The sequence below is a fragment of the Calidris pugnax genome, unplaced genomic scaffold (assembly GCF_001431845.1).
Source record: "Calidris pugnax isolate Ruff unplaced genomic scaffold, ASM143184v1 scaffold211, whole genome shotgun sequence".
In the NCBI taxonomy this organism is placed as follows: domain Eukaryota; kingdom Metazoa; phylum Chordata; class Aves; order Charadriiformes; family Scolopacidae; genus Calidris; species Calidris pugnax.
Window position 1 is genome coordinate 1,299,562 of NW_015091083.1, and position 13,484 is coordinate 1,313,045.

General features: G+C 47.0%; 1 protein-coding gene across 1 annotated transcript in view; it reads right to left on the reverse strand.

Moving 5' to 3' along the window:
* The window catches only part of LOC106897191 (USP6 N-terminal-like protein), a 65,667-nt gene that overhangs the window by 25,578 nt on the left and 26,605 nt on the right, over positions 1 to 13,484 (reverse strand). The window contains exon 2 of the mRNA XM_014957672.1: positions 6,474 to 6,734. The gene's annotated coding sequence lies outside the window, so the exon portion shown is untranslated. The remainder of the gene's footprint in view (positions 1 to 6,473; positions 6,735 to 13,484) is intronic.

Consider the following 13,484-nt stretch of genomic DNA (forward strand, 5'->3'; position numbering starts at 1 on the left):
AAATGGACAAACTCCAGCCAGCCCAAGAGCTCCCCTTGCTCCCCTTCCCCAGTGCTTGGTTGGTTTCTTTAATTTTTTAAACATCTCTTTTATTTATTTGTATCTCTTTTCATTTTTTTTAAAGCTTTTAAAATAGTTTTACATTTTTCCCACACTTCTGCTATAAATTATAAAGCTACTCGGATAGGATAGATAGGATAAGCACTGGGAAGTCATGGTGTGTTATCACCTACATGGCTCTGTCCTTTGGTCCTGCTGACCTGCCACAGGTCTTGCATTTCAAGAACAGCAAGGTAAAATAATTTTAGTCCACAGTTACAAATGTCTTAGCATTTGGAAATGTTTTTGAACACTTAAACCTCTTAGAATAGCTTGCTACAGAGTCAGACTGCATTTTGCCTGCTCTAAGGAGGTTTTGGCTATTTTGCCTGCTGTAAAATGGTTCAGCAGGGTTGGGGAAAAACTGCTAAGAGCCACCACAGCCTTAAAATAGTTTCCCCACTGTCACATTACAAATGATCCAGTGATTTATCCAGAACATCTGAAAGCTAAACAACTTCAATAATAAAGTCCAGAAGTTTCCTGTAGGGCTTGAAAGGAGCTCCCTGGAGCATCTGGGATTGCCCTAGCAGAACAGACTTGAAAGCCTCCCACAAGAAATTACAAAATTTTGAAAAGCCTTTTGAAAATAAAAAAAGAACAGGTTGACTCCCATGCTGCATCTAAAGCTGGAAAGTAAGCCCTGTGTTGCTGTGCTCTGGCCCTTTCCCAAAGCGCTGGTGACCACCTCCTTGCAGGGAAGTGGAACATTGCTACCCACAGATGAAACACTGTGCAATAGCTGCTCAAGAACAAATTTACCCCAAGCTGCCCATGCAGCTCACTAACACACCAGGAGCCATCCTGACCTCCCTTTAGGAAGAACCTGAAGGGTTCTGTTGTAGGACACGCTTCTGGCGGAGGCTGCACCTCGGTGAGCCACCGTGCAGCTGGCTGCAGCAGCGCTTGGCACCGGACGAGCCAGAGCAGCCAAAGGCATTGCACTTGGGATGATCTGAAGAATGTCATTTTTCCTGGAGTGAAAAAAAAAAAAAACCCAACAAAAAAAAACACAATTAGGGGAGATATGATGCGTAAAAGCATCAGCGCTCTCCGATGCTCAGTCCACTTCTCTGCACCTTCAGACATCCATAAGCAATTATTTGTCTCATCTTACTAACTCCTTAATGCAACCCGCTCGCGGCCATCAGAGTCATTGCCAGCAGTGTAATAGAAATATTAAACCACACACAATAATCTGGGCCACCAGGGCAACTCTTCCGTGACACGTTATCAGCCAATAGCACAAGCATTTCACTGCTTTACACTCATCTGTACAGACACCGGAAAAAGGCAAACTCTTCAAATTGATGGCAGAAATGGGTGTATCTTTCCACATTATTGACTCCACAATCAAGACAGAGAGCAAGGGTAGAAATTTTAAAGTGTGCTTTGTTCTCCTATTTTTCCAAGCTGCAGCTCTTACTTCAAATGTTGCCATGAATTTTACCCATTACGTGTTAATCACAGCTTCATTTTTCAAAGTAGCAAGGTGTAAGTGTCTCACAGTGTCACCTAATATATCTGCATCTTCTCCTTCTCACATCCTTCATCTGTGAAGTTTAACTGAAAGGCAAATTCACTCCCCCACTTCTGACGTTGTTTTTTTCTTGTTATGGGGCCAAAGAATTCAAATGAGGTCCTTTATATGCTGCTAAAAATAAAAATATTCTGCAGACTGGAGGGAAAAAATAAACTGTATGTCAAATTAAATGGGCAATTTTTCAAGACATTTATGAAGTGGAAGTTATTCTGAACGTCTCTGACCACACTCTGTAATAGAATAACCAGAGGAAGAGCGATTCGGTAACATGGGAGGGCTTACACAGCAGAAGACAATGGGGAGACCACATATATTTTGGCATCCGTCTCTGTGAAAGCCTCTCTGCAGCCAGAAACTCCAGACTGGTGCAAAGGAGCACGTTTTGCACCTCATGCCTGGAATGCGCACATTTGTTTTCTCTTTCTACTGCAACAGCGCAAAAGTCCAAATTTAGGAAAAGACTTGAAAGCAGAGAAAATGGTTGATGGCAGTAAGAGGAATGGGGATGGCAAGTGGCTGCACCAGCCTCAGCCTCTGAACACAACACTGATGCTTTTTGGAGTAGGAAGGCGATGCTGTGCTCGACCAGGTGATTTTCGAAGTACTCTGGAAAGAGAACAGAATATAGCCTAGCTCTATAACAGCCTATGTTAAACACAGATATCAAATATGGTATTTTTATTATTTAATTCTGCGCATACTTGAAGTCCAGAGTAGTTTGACACCATGAAGTTAAAGCATTTGTTTTGAGAGAAATGACACCTTGTGTACATGAAAACTACTGAGACATTTGTTTTCCGGAGAGTTTGACGAAACACATCATTCCGCCCTGATATAAAGAGGCTACCTATAAACAGGCAGAGCCTGTACCTGCCACACTTCTCCACACACCTATATAAGACTCAAGTGGTTTTTATTTTAATACATGGTTAAAAGGACTTTCTCAAGCCTGCCACCCAATTTCTTCCTGTGAGTACTGTATTTTCCCAACAAACAGGGCCTATTTTCCATGATAAACACACAAAATAGCTATAAACAGGAATGGTAAGAAAATGTGAAAAATGTGAGAATGGTATTAGATGAATTTACTAGGATATAAGCAATAGAAACCCAAAGCCAGGCACACTTAAATTCAACTGGGAAACAAAGTTACCAACTAGTTCCTTTGAAAAAGAATGAGTTGAAAAATCCACAATCTGTCATCTCACATTAAAATTTGCAGCTTCCAGTTTACAATTTAAGGAAGTAAAAGTTAATCCTAGCAACAGCAAGCCTAAAGATGCTTAATGAAAATGCATGTTACTGCCTTCCCAGATTGAATGCTGTCTACCCATTAGCAAACTTGAAATAAAATATCCAAGGTTTGGATGAGAATAACTTTCTTGAAATTAATTCACCAGCTGGATCTCAAGTATTGGCAGCAGAAAGAAGGTGTCTGCATCAAAAATCCAAGACTCGGTGCAAAAATTGTTATCCATAAATCAGATTGACTGTTATAACCCTCCCCCCAAAGTCCTGTATTTTTGCGGTAAGATCTGCTGAGCTTCTTCCACCCTGCGTGGAGTGGTACCCACCAGGACCAGCATGGCCAGGAGCATGGGAACCTCTGGCCACCAGTCACCCAACCTGCATGTTGCAACCCTGCTCACTGCCCAGAAGAGGAACCGAGCATTTCCCACAGCCCAGTGGCACTGCAGCTCCTGCCATGGACCAGGGGACACACACAGAGACATGTCCCCTGCTGTCCCCGACCACAACATCATGTTTCCAGCTTATAAACCCATTAGCAAACACCCTGCCCGGTTCGCTCCTTCTGTGCCAGTACTTGCAGAAGACACAGCCACTGCCAGCTCTTTCCACAGAGGTTACTTCCCAAGGCCACATCTGCAGCCCTCTGCTCACCGCCAGGTCCTCCTCTCCCCAGTGCTCCATTTATATGAAACAGGGACAAACTTCCATTAAACTTGACCAGGATGCGAGAGCCACACATGGAACTTAACCCATCAAAAATGCAAATGGATGCAGTCAAAGGACTGGAGCTGAGACATCAAAGGCTCAGCTGATGGTCCCTGCAGATGGTTCAGGTGGGTGCAGATCAGCATGCCTTGAGATGCCCTCACAGAAATTCACTGCAACCCTGATTCCAGACCTGACTCCTCCAAACTCTCCTCACAAAGTGGTTTTGCTGTTGGGACCTTGGCCAGAAAGCAGTTTCCCAGCCTTTGAACAGAGCAGATGTGGTGATGCTACCAAACAACCCATCTGCTCAATTTTCAGTCTCTTCAAGCCCTTTCCTTGTACTTACAAGGAAAGTACAGAAGTTTTACATGCTTTTACACAGGTTTTATACTGTCAGGCTGCACTAGCATCAGACTTTACTGCTCACCTTCACCATTTTGCTGTGAGGAGAACTGTAGATCCAGTGTCACTTGGCAGAAGGGCTTTTGAAAATGAAAATATCAGTAAAATCTCCTCTTTTTAGGAAGTACAGCATAGCATTGTGTTCTCAACCTTGGGCTAGATCTGGGGATATTCTGGAATGCAATTTTTAAATATTTTATACTGTAGAAAAGTATCTACTCAAGCCACTTGAGATTACAGACAGTTTTGGTTATTTCTCTGTTCCCGCTGCATCCACCAGTCAAAGCAAATTAAAGGCAAGCATGAAGCAGGAACACAGCCAAATACAGTCCAGTTACAAAACCTTAACAGCTACCTCCCTCTGACCAGAGTCATCTCAACCTCCTGCATCCCTCCTCACTCCTCAGCATGCTCCATCTCTAGGGCAAAACCTGCAAAATTTGCATTCTTGCTTCAGTAACCTCTCACAGCACTGTACGTTTCTCCTCTCCAGCTGCACCCAAGCCCATGGAAATGTATATGATTTTTTTTTTTTTTTTGCTGCATGCTATTGCAAGCAGCAGGTCATTGAAAAAGGAGAAATGACTTAGGGTGCAGGTGTGCTGGAGTCCTGGACGTGCCCAACTAAAAGAGACTGCTGTTAGGAGCAAAAAAAAAAAAGAAAAAAAAAAAGGGCAAATTTTGTCACAACGTGCTTAAACGCCATGGTGGCCTGTATCAGACTGAAACTACTGCTGTGGAATAAAGTCAAAAAGGTACGTACTTACTACAACCACATCCACCACTGCCGAAACCCAGCAAGTCGCTGTTCCTGTTTCACGTGCTATTTTAAAAGCACATTTTAACAGTGTTTTATATCTTTATTTATATCTTTAGCTGTCTATTGTATAGGCCTGCAATCTTTCCTTTAAGGGAACAGGCCTAAAGGAAATGCTTATGCACGTATGCAGGTGGAAATGCTCGTACCCCACCTGCAGAGGTGCAGACCCCCGCAGGAGGTGTCCCTGCAGCCTGCACCACTTGCCAGCAAAGCACTGCTCTCCCCTGTAAAGCTACGACCAGCCGTAACCGTGGCTTGTGCCCTTGCACACCCTGGAGCAAACCTGGCCACACCAAGCCGTGCCACGGGCCGCTTACACTGCGGCCAAAGCAAGCTGCTGGAAGTTGAAGAAGTGCATGAAACAGGCCCCTTGACATCCTTCCAACCACACAGGCTACCAGCTGGCAGCAAAATCCCCATTCCTGGTTGCCTGGTATAATTCGGGGGGCACAGCCAGAGCTGTGAGCCAAGGGGAGCTGTCATCAGAGGGCTCTTCTCCCCCACGCTTAGAGCCCCTCAAAGCAAAGCCGCGGGGTCACACCACCGCACATACCTACCAAACACAGCCAGAACCAGCACGGCTTTGGGTCTGCTTCGACGGCATCGCCATGGCCCGTGGAAACCTCAAAGCCTCCCCAGGCATCCAGGAGGAGCAGCGGGCTGCTGCCGGGCTGCGTGCCCGGGAGGTGACGAGCCACAGGAGGAAGTGACGGCCGCGAGCTGCCGGCAGAGCTTCTGCTTCGCCAGACCCCAGCTCCCCACGCGGAAGTCATGCTGCTCCTCGGGTCTTGCTACGGGACAGGCCAGCGTCCCCACCTCCGGCATCACAGCTGCTGCAGTGCTTTTTACTAGAAACCCCAATCGCAACCCCCAAAACGGACAACACACTCGATCTGCGTGCATCGAGGGCATCTGCAGCTCCTCTCTCAGTAACAAACCCAGACTGCAAACACCCTGGCCAGGCATCAGCTTCAAAACAAGACGTCACCGGATGGCACATCACCAGTCTTAGCCCAAATCTGGCACTTGCTTCCAACCCTGCTACCGAAAAGGAAATCGGACTTGCACTGGTAAAGTGAATTATGACTTCAGGAATGAAATTACTATCAAGCAGGATGAGCCAAGATACAGGAGATCCTGTTTGCATGTTTATTTCCTTGACTACAACAAAAACTCAAGAGCACACAAGCAAGTTTTGTTTTTCTTTTAAGAGTGTACGGAGCACAAAGCAAGCTGAATTGCAAGGAAGTTTATGTTTTAACTGTCTGGGAGTCTTTGAAAAGGACTGCCCATAGATCACTTCATATGTCGCATATGTGTTACATTCAAATGAGCTCCTGTCCCAGTAAACTTGCATTGTATTTGAAACTGCACTGGATGCTGGATAAAACCATGCTCACCTCCCTTGGCAGAGGCACTGGCAACACCCAAGTGAGAACCTCAGCTGCAACTCACTTTGATGCCACCAGCATGTCCCAACAAGTCAGAGAATCCAGCATCATCACAGACAAGATCCTGCCCATTTATCAGCGCCTGTACCCACAGCACACGACAGCTCTTGGGGTGATTCTCACCTGCTCTGGAGCTGGTTTCTGAGTTTGGAAAAGGGAGTGTGGAAATGCAACCTGGCTCCAAGCAATGTGTCCTTACCTGAGCCTGGTATCAGGTGTCGAGATGCATCAGTTCAGCTGGAGTTGTCCTCTCCCCTGCGGGCATCTACGTGGCAGGAGCTGGCTGTCTCTGCCGCAGGGTGGCGAGGACCCCCAGCCGCCGCAGCCCCACTGGTCAAATGCCCTGTGATCTCACTCAAGCAGCCCCAGCTCTCCTCTCCACTCCTCCGGCACCGGAGAGCCCACCGGGAGCAGCTGGGAGAACAGGCAAGGCAGGAGGCAATCTCTTCTCCTGGGCTCACTGCAAAGGAAATGAGAAGTTGGTAAGTTTTCCAGTTCTGGCATGGTGGAGCCAGCATCCATTACCAGCACAGGGGGTCTCTGCACACAGGTCCCATTGGAGTGGGCAGCGAGGCAGCATCTCAGCCTGGTAGGGAAGGAAAAGGCTGGAAAGGGAGGGCACCCAATGGCAGAAAGCAAACTGCGGTCATCAGCACTGCAAGATGATCCTTGGTGTGGGTCATGCTCAGATTTTGTTGATTTGGTGGGTTTTTCAAGATGATTTTCCTCCCCACCCAGCTCACAGCATCAGCCCAGCCCAGCACGAACTTGCGCTAACACAGAGGACTTGTTATAGGGATTTTGTCTGGAGCTGAGCAGGAGTGTTACAACTATCTGACCGTACATGCCAGGCACTGGAAAATCAGCCTGTGCACCTCCAGCTGCACAACATCATCTTGTCCGGGGTGTTTGTCCAGGGATGTTCAGCTCAGACACGACCCAGCATCCCGTTTGCCGCAGGGGACTATGTTTTAGCCCATTTTCTGGCCTGGTTGAGTGCTGGGGGATGGAGGGGCTTCCCATACATATCTCAGAATCCCTCATACCTTTGTACCAGCAGACATATGCTATCAGAAACTCAGCAGGCAGAATATGCCCCCTGCCCAAGCCATAAGCACTGTATTACACACAGCTTCAGCCGATCTAAAAGCATACTGCCACCAAGAAGGGATGCAATGGGGGTTCCAGGCTGTTCCCCCAGGAAAAGCTGGGAGGAAAGGGAGAAGCAGCAAATGTGACTTTGGTCAGCTTAAGACCAGTAACACAACATCACTGACTCGCAGGATGGAAGGGGTGGCACCAACAGCACCAGCTCAGCCTCCTTCCAGGACCTGGAGTTCCTTCCCAGCACACCCAAACAGTGGCTAACACAGTGCAGAGGACACCAGAGCCCAACATACCGCTACCATTTTTTTTGAAACAAGCTTTTAATTCTCACCTTAAGCAACCCAGAGAAGCCACGCACTGGTTTCACAATGTGAAATTGAGACATCACCCCAAAGAGTGACGCTTCTGTTGGAAGATGGCCAGCACCGGGAGGGGGAAGTGCACGCTGATGTCCGGGAAAGGAAGCACAGCTCCTTTCGTCATGAGCAGACACTTTAATAACATCACCTCTCCTCTGATCCCCCTCACAAGTACACGTGAATGGACTTTCCCTGCTGTCATCCCTCCAGCACCCGGCCACAACAACTCGGAGACCCCAAAGTGCAGAAGGCTTCACACCCTTTCAGAGGTGGCCACCTTTATCATCAAGCAACCGGTAACACGGGTTACATTACATATACATTATCACTGAGAAGCTCATAATGGGGCTTACACGTGTTATAACACAGATTACACACATTTCCCTCTGGTCTCTCCATTTGCACCGAGCTTTTAAAGTGTGATGGCAAGCCATGGTCACATTGATGATAATACTCTGCCACTAGACTATGGCAATGCCATGAACTCCAAATACATTGACCGAGTCTTTTAGCTATAGAAATAACTAAAACACTATGTAAGGCTGCATTTACATGCCACCCCCCTCAGCATTACCCGTGTACACGGCCAAGCTGCCAGTAAATAAAACCTCAACTCTCTCCCCACCATCCTTCCTGTGCTCCCACCACTTACATCTTGCTCTCGTTTTCACACGCAATACTTTGCACTGGCCTTGGCACTCAGGTTAAGGTCTCATCCTGTGCCCAAGGATGGAGACAGGGCTGATAAAGAGATGTGCTCTCCTCCCTGTTTATGCTTGGTAAGCCCAGCCTTGCTGGTTCTGCAAAGCTCAGCTGCTGCAATGTCAGAAGACGCGGCTTTAGACATGAGCTAAACCCTCTGAGCAGAGCAGTGAGTCTACAGGCAATTCTTCGGCTTCTATTTTTAGACCTCACAGCGAACAAAGGACTATCCCAACATTTCTTTTAAGCTCTTTTTGGCAGGAACTCATCTTCTCCAGACAAAAAAAACCAAACTAAAAAAAACCCACATAAAAATCCCAAGATGCATACTTTATTTTTTTTTTTAAACATCATTATTTAAATGAGTTCTCATTTAAATAACAGAAAAGTGAACTGAAGAATCCAAAAGTCCCATGTGCTGCTTTGGGAATAGACAACTAATTTCTCTCCGCATTCCCTCCTTCCTCCATTCCAGCATTTATAAAAAGGCCAGAAAACCTGGGGCGGGGGTTGGAAAATCCCCTTTTTTGAGGGTGATGCACTGACATGGAAAGGAACTATATAAACACAGAGCTTAGGAACTGGCTTCTTCTGTTTGCTTAAGACTGGAAGAGCAGTTTACATTTCTTTAACCATAAACTAAAGGAAGCTACAACAGGGTCATTCTCCACTTAGACACGCATTCCTCTCAAAATACTGTATTTTATTCTTTTCAGTCCATGTAGTGACACCACAGGACATGCTACTCTTCCCTTTTTACCATCCCCATGGTGTCATTCTTGCCTCCAGATACACATGGCAATTTTGGGTAAGCTAAAAGCTCTTGTTGCATCTCCTTCCGCTATTTAAAATTTTTCCTGCCAAGCCGCCAGCTAGAGGCCACCCACACCTAACACGTGCCTGAAGCAGTGGGGTGAAGACACGTCCTGGCTGATACCTAGGATATCACCCTGGGCACTGTGGAGCTACCAATGGTCACTAGCCAGAACCTAAGGAACAAGGATGCAAAAATAAACTATCCTGCTGCCAGCAGCCTGTGCTCTCCTTGGCACAGAGGGGCGGCATCTTTTTTAAAACACAAATAAGGAAATAACAAATGTACCATTACGTAAAGTCACTGGGACACCCGATGAAATAAACGCATAGGAAGTTAAAAATCCACTAACAACAAGGTGTAGCTTGTCTGTGGAAAACTTGCTCGAAATAATCATTGAGGTGAATGATTTGTAAGTTATAGATATATAAGTTGAGTTAAAGTGAGACCTACGCTGACCGTGTGGGTCTTGCACGGCTTGCCAGAGCCCCTGGCTGCACCCCATTTTTAGGAGGGGAGGCAGCTCCAGCCATTACCCTGACCCAGACCCCGACTAATGCCCACCCCCTAGGAAAATGCATATTTTAAATGAGGTTCTCCAAGAACCACCCTCATTCCTTCAACCACTTTAATGAGTTTACTCAGCTCACACCACCTCCAAATACAGATCCCCATGCAGAAAATTTTTTGTATTTGGCAGCCTCTGCAGAGGACACTCCCTGACCATTTTGCTGGCAGTACCTTAGACTTGTATTACCTTCAAACTGCATCTTCGGACGCAAATGGGTCAGCCATTGTTAACGTCTTTTCTTCTTCCATAGCCCTGCACAAGCATGTCCAGTAATAAAAAACTTCAGGGAAGCAAGTAGTATTTGATCCAACATTGGAAAGTACTGAGAAAATGTCTCCCAAAGGTCTTTTACAGCCTTGAACCATATGCAGGACAGCATTAGGATACACAGTATTTTTAAGGAGTATGAAAGCAATCTTTTTTAAATTATGACATAACCTTTCCCTCCCTTTTTGCTTGTTGATAACTCCTAAAATTACCCCAACTGAACAGTCACAGGAATTTTTGCTATTTCTTTGTGCAAAAGCAACATTTTATATAAACAAAAAAATTTAATGTGTTCCCTTTGAGGAAACTGTTCACACAAGAAGTCCCCCCCTCTTTCCTTCATGGAAAACATGTTTATAAAATCCAGCCAGAGGTGAAGATTTAAGGCAGACGTAATGCTCCAGCTTATGAAATGGCAATGGTTGTGTAGGACACACTGTTAAAAGCAGATTGCGAGCTTAGGAGCCAATTTAAAAATAACTCAAGGGTTCTTGTTTGTTTGTTTGTTTCTTTTTTTAATAGTGTTGAAATCAACATCTGTGTCATTTTGTTAGGGCTTCAAAATACATCTTGTATTTGTACAAATACATCAATGTATTTGGCTGTTACCACTTTACCATGGTCAACCTAAAACTAAGCCTGGCACTAAAAATGGATGCATTGAGACTACTGGGGTTGAAAGACAGACACACAACTTCCCAGCCAGGGAAAATGAAACGGTACTGATAGTTGGGAGGAAGGCATATTATTGCAATAACAGTTTCTGTACTTTAGATATAAGTGCAATGAAATGATGCTCAGGGGAGCGGTGGCAGCACAGCCGGGCAGGTTGGTGCTGGACACTGGGCACAGTGGACACTTCCATTAAGTGTGGAAGAGGACACAAATCTCCTGGCCACTGGCAGCTGGTGAGGTGCCACCCCAGGTAGTCACCAGCACCAAGCAGTGTCAGCTCCCGGCCATTAACAGCTGCCAAACCAGTGGTCCTCACAGCGCGGTCCAAGCCCACGCTGCCAATCACAACCCCATGCACGTGTGGAACGCATCTCCCCATCACTGCAGCGGGGAGTCCCCCAGTCCCAGAACAAAGTCACTCCAGTCCCTGGTGTAAACAGGGTGGGTGGCAACAGCTGGCGCCTTTGCACGTATGCTTGGGGGATAAAATGAGTCTTCCTCTCACTTCCACCAGCCCCACGTTCACCCCAAAGCCCCCAACAACGTTTTTTTTTTCCTTGCAAGCACACCCTCAACACTTGGGGTATTTCCTAATGAGCTAAACACTGGCCTCCAAGGGTCTGCTCGTGTCACCATGCTGCTGTCTCATGGGCTTTACCACAACAGCAGCATTTTTCCCCCAATCTGTGGCAGCAAGGCTGAGCCCCCAGGATCCCTACACCACCTCAAACCACTGTGAACCAGAAATTCAGGCGAAACGTAACTCCCATTTTTAAAAAGGTAAAAAGGGAAGACCCGGGGAACTACAGGCTGGTCAGTCTCATCTTGGTGCCTGGCAAGATCATGGCACAGATCCTCCTGGAACTACGCTAAAGTACACGGAAACGGAAAATAAGAAGGTGACTGGTGACAGCCAACATGGCTTCACTTAAGGGCAAATCATGCCTGACAAACTTGGTGTCCTTCTACAATGGGCTTACAGTATTGGTGAATAAGGAGAGAGACACTGAAATAATCTACCTGGACTTGTGCAAAGCATTTGACACTGTCCCATACAACATCCTAGTCTGTGGGTTTGAGGGATGGACCACTCGGTGAATACGGAACTGGCTGGATGGCTACACTCAAAGAGCTGCAGTCAATGGCTCAGCATCAAAGTAGTGACCTGTGACGAGTGGCGTTCCACAGGGGTTGGTACTGGGACTTGTGCTGTTTAACATCTTTGTCGGAGACATGGACAGTGGGATTGAGTGCACCCTCAGCAAGTTTGCCAGTGACACCAAGCTGTGTGGTGCGGTCAACATGCTGGAGGGAAGGGCTGCCATCCAGAGGGACCCAGACAGGCTTGAGAGTTGGGCCCACGTGAACCCCATGTGAAGATCAGCAAGGCCAAGTGCAAGGTCCTGCACCTGGGTCACAGCAATCCCAAGCACAAATACAGGCTGGGTGGAGAATGGATTGAGAACAGCCCTGAGGAGGACTCGGGGGTATTGGTGGATAAGCTCAACATGAGCTGGCAACGTTCACTCGCAGCCCAGAAAGCCAACTGCATCTTGGGATGTGTCAAAAGAAATGTGGCCAGCAGGTCAAGGTGTGATTCTCCCCCTTTACTCTGCTCTCCTGAGACCCCACCCGGAGTACTGTGTGTCCAGCTCTGGGGCTGCCAACATAGGAAGGACGTGGACCTGTTTGAGTGAGTCCAGAGGAGGGCCATGAAGATGATCCAGAGTGCTGGAGCACCTCTCCTACAAATACAGCCTGAGAGAGTTGGGGTTTTTCAGCCTGGAGAAGAGAAGGCTCCAGGGAGACCTTATAGCAGCCTTCCAGTACCTAAAGGGGGCCCAACAGGAAAGATGGGGAGGGACTCTTTATGAGAGAGTGTAGTGATAGAAGAGGGGTAACAGTTTTAAACTGAAAGAGGGCAGATTTAGATTAGTTATTAGGAAGAAATTCTTTACTGTGAGGGTGGTGAGACACTGGAACAGGTTGCCCAAGGAAGTTGTGGATGCTCCTTCCCTCAAAGTGCTCAAAGCCAGGTTGGATGGGGCTCTGAGCAGTCTGGTCTAGTAAAAAGTGTCCCTTCCCATGGCAGAGGGGCTGGAACTAGATGACCTTTAAGGTCCCTTCCAACTCTAACAATTCTATGCTTCTACAGGAGGGTAAGCACTAAATCTCTTTTGCAGCAGTAAACCTGGGCTGCGCTAAAGCTATTACGTTTCTTCCACTTCCTTCCATTGACAGAAAACAAAAGCTTGCACTGTTGCTCACCGTTATCAGAAAATATTTGCTTTCCCAGATTGTTTCTCCCCTCCTTGTTTCGGAAGGGTTTTCAGTAGAATAACAGGCTCACTCCCAACAAGAGGCAGCAGGGGGTGATTTGGGACAGAGGCCCCTCAGAGCCCACCCAGCAAATCCAACCCTGATCCAGGTGCAGCCCAGTCCTAGCCTTCCCATCTCTGATGGGGACCACATGCTCCAACACGTTCTTCATCATCTTACAGGTCCTTTGGAGAAGATGATTCTCCAGCTGCCTGGCCTGAAGAGAGGGCCGACTCTGCACCACTGACCTCGCCTCAAGTGGCTGCCTGTTTTCTAGCTGCAGATCATCTCCAGAAGATACTCTGCCCATTCTGAGTATCTGCTCTATCATATTCTGAGTATCATACTTTGAGTATCTGCTGTTTCTCTTCTCAACACACACTGCGCTCCCTTTCT